The sequence below is a fragment of the Carlito syrichta genome, unplaced genomic scaffold, assembly GCF_000164805.1.
Source record: "Carlito syrichta isolate Samal-C Ts95f unplaced genomic scaffold, Tarsius_syrichta-2.0.1 Scaffold305141, whole genome shotgun sequence".
NCBI lineage: Eukaryota > Metazoa > Chordata > Mammalia > Primates > Tarsiidae > Carlito > Carlito syrichta.
The window spans coordinates 47,393-50,985 of record NW_007249237.1 but is presented as its reverse complement, the minus strand read 5'-3'; the positions used below and the strand labels follow the sequence as shown (position 1 = coordinate 50,985).

General features: G+C 37.9%; 1 pseudogene; it reads right to left on the bottom strand.

Moving 5' to 3' along the window:
- Nucleotides 1–523: 523 nt before the first annotated feature.
- LOC110595909 lies at nucleotides 524–828 on the bottom strand (annotated as a pseudogene).
- Between the last annotated feature and the right edge of the window lie 2,765 nt (nucleotides 829–3,593).

The window sequence follows — 3,593 nt, the reverse complement described above, 5'->3', positions numbered from 1 at the left end:
CATTACTCTCACCTGATCTGTTGTCTTGACTCCAACCTGATATTCCTCTTCTTTTGGTCCAGACTCTCAAAATTTAAAAGTAGCTTCAAGATAAGGAAAGGTCATTTTTCCACAGTTCACTTCTCTGAAGAACTTCCATCTCCCACTGAAAGTCATAGTCCAGGAGTGAAGCAGTCACATGCTAGAACTTCAGGGCATTTTGGAAAGTCATTATGAACACTCGCATTGGTCGATCTACTGATGTCACCACAAGCCTGAAATGCACAGTCCTGAAAAAGGTGGCCTGTCTGTGCATACATGTAATTTTTAAAAAGGAAAGGGCAATATGAAGGGGACTGAGGCTTGGTCACCAAAATCAACACAATGAAAACAAACAATAATGAATAATGAACACTATAATTCAAATTACCAGATGGTTTTAGGATATGGGGTGCCAGTTTTCAATTCTGTTTTGAACACCACATTACAAAAAAAGTATTTTTAAAAATAAAAAAGGATTAAGGGAAAAAAATAAAAAGAATATCTAATTGTTGAATGACCCTGTTTGTTCCTGATAAACTTCAATCACATCTTCTTCCTCCATTCCCAGTTCTTTTGGAGTATGATTATCAGCAATTCTCTGACCTTCAAAGAGAAACATGAGTGAATTCATTGGAACTCCCTGTCTTTGACAGTATGATTCTTTGAGTTTCTTGAGATGTGTTGTCATTTTCACTTAGAAGTGAATCTCACTGCTATGCTGCCCAATAACTTTGAGTTTAATGTATTCTCCTTCTTTCTTATCCCCCAAGTCCTCACTTGAAGGTTTTGCCTCCTGGTCAGACATGGTGACGGTGGCTTCGCCCGGGAGTCTCCACACCACAGCGGCCTCGAGCACGCAGGACCTCGCTCCGGATTTATAAATCCGTCTCCCTTTTCCACAGCACAACATTGCCATGATTTTTCAATTATAGAAAATAGATGGTGTTAGTAGGTTTTGGATATTATTCTTGAGCAAGATAGGTACTTTCTCAGAAATAGATTTCATCCCCATATGAAAAAGCAGAATTATGTAATGTCGAAAGTTCTTTTATTTTTATTTTTTTAATTTTAATTTTTTTTAGAAAGCAGGATTTATTGAGAGGACAGAAAAGCTCCCAAGTAGGGGGAACCCGAGGGGGTTGCCCTTTATTTTTATTTTATTTTCCTATTTTAGATTCAGGGGTACACACGCATGTTCATTACATGGATGTATTGTGTAGTGATGGGGTGGCCCATTACCCAGATAGTGAACATGATACCCCATAGGTAGTTTATGAACCCTAACCCCTCTTCCTACCTTTCCCTTATTGGTGTCCCCAATGTCTATTATTTCCATCTTGTGACTGTTTAACTATCACATATGAGTGAGAGCATGTGGCGTTTGGTTGTCTATTTCTGAGTCAGTTCACTTAGTATGATGATCTCCAGCTCCATCCATATTGCTGCAAAGAACATGATTTCATTCTTTTTTATGGCTGCACAGTATTACATGATGTGTATATACCACATTTTCTTTATCCAGTCAGTTGTTGTTGGGCAGTTAGGTTGGTCCCATGATTTTGCTATTGTGAATAGTGCTGCATGAACATACGAGTATAGGTATCTTTTTCGTATATTGATTTCTTTTCCTTTGAGTAGATCCCTAGTAGTGGGATTGCTGGATCAAATGGTAATTTCATTTTTAGTTCTTTGAGAAATCTCCAGACTGTTTTCTACAGAGGTCTAACTGGTTTACAGCCCCACCAACCGTGGATGAATATTCCCTTTTCTCCGCAACCGTGCCAGTGTCTGTTGTCCTTTGACTTTCTAATAATAATGGCCATTCTGACTGATGTGAGGCAATATCTCATTGTGGCTTTAATTTGCATTTCTCTGATGATTAGTGATGTTGAGCATTTTTTTCATGTATTTGTTGGCCGCTTGTGTGTCTTTCTTTGAGAAGTGTCTATTCATGTCCTTTGCCCACTTTTTGATGTGGCTATTTGTTTTTTTGTGTGTTGAGTTATTTGAGTTCCTTGTAGATTCTGGATATTAGCCCTTTGTCTGTGGTATAATTTGCAAATATTTTCTCAAATTCACTAGGTTTTGATTATTTCTTTTGCTGTGCAGAAGTGTTTTAGTTTAAGTCCTATTTGTCTAGTTTTGGTTCCATTTGCTTTTGGGGTCTTTGTCATAAATTATTTGCCTAGGTCAATGTCCAATGTCCAGCAGAGTGTTTCCTAGGTCTTCTTCTAGGATTTTTAGTTTCAGGTCTTACATTTAAGTCTTTGATTCATCTTTTTTTTTTTTTGAGTTGGAGTCTCACTCTGTCGCCCAGGCTGGAGTGTAGTGGCACACTTAAGGCCATCCCAGTGTTGACCTGCTGGGCTCCGGCAATCCTCCCACCTCAGCCTTCCAAGTAGCCAGAAGTACAGGAGTGTGCCACCATGCCTGGCTAATTTTTGATTTATTGTAGAGACAAGGTCTTGAACTTGCAGGCTCAGGCAGTCCACTCACCTTGGCCTCACAAAGTGCTAGGATTACAGACTGAGCCACCAAGCCCAGCCTGATCCACCTTGAGTTAATTTTTGTATATGGTGAGAGATAGGGGTCCAGTTTCATTCTTCTGTATATGGCTAGCCAGTTTTCCTAGCACCATTTATTAAATAGGGTGTCCTTTCCCCATTGCTTATTTTTGTTGACTTTGTCAAAGATCAGTTGGTTATAGGAATGTAGTTTTATTTCTGAATTCTCTATTCAGTCTGTTTAATCTATCTATTCTTGTACCAATACCATGCTGTTTTAGTTACTATAGTTTTATTATATAATTTGAAGTCAGGCAGGATGATACCTCCACAGTTGTTCTTTTTGCTTAGAATTGTTTTAGCTATTCGGGCTCTTTTTAAATTTCATATAAACTTTAGCATTGTTTTTTCTAGTAAAGAACAGGATTTTGCATTGAATCTATAGATTGCTTTGGGCAGTATGGTCATTTTAACAATATTGATTCTTCCAATCCATGAACATGGGATGTTTATCATTTGTGTCATTTACAATTTCTTTCATTAGTGCTTTGTAGTTCTTGTAGAGGTCTTTCACTTCCTTAGTTAGGTGTATTTGGGGGTATTTTATATTTTGTGGCTAATGTGAAAAGGATTGAGCTCTTGATTTGGTTCTCAACTTCAGTGTTGTTGATATATAGGAACACTACTATTTTTGCACATTGATTTTGTATCTTGAGACTTTATTGAAGTCATTTATCAGATTTACAAGCTTCTGGGAGGAATATTTAAGGTTTTCTAGGTATACAATCATGTCATCCATGGACTGGGATAGTTTGACTTCCTCTTTACCAATTTGGATATCTTTTATTTCTTGTTCTTGCCAGAATGTTCTTGCTAGGTCTTCCAGTATGATGTTGAATAGAAGTAGTGAGAGTGGACATCCCTGTTTTGTTCCTGTTCTAAAGGGAGAATGTTTTCAACTCTTCCCAGTTAAGTTTAAAGCTGGCTATTGGTCTGTCATATATGGATTTTTTTTTTTTTGAGTTGGAGTCTCACTCTGTCACCCAGACTGTAATGCAGTGGCCACTC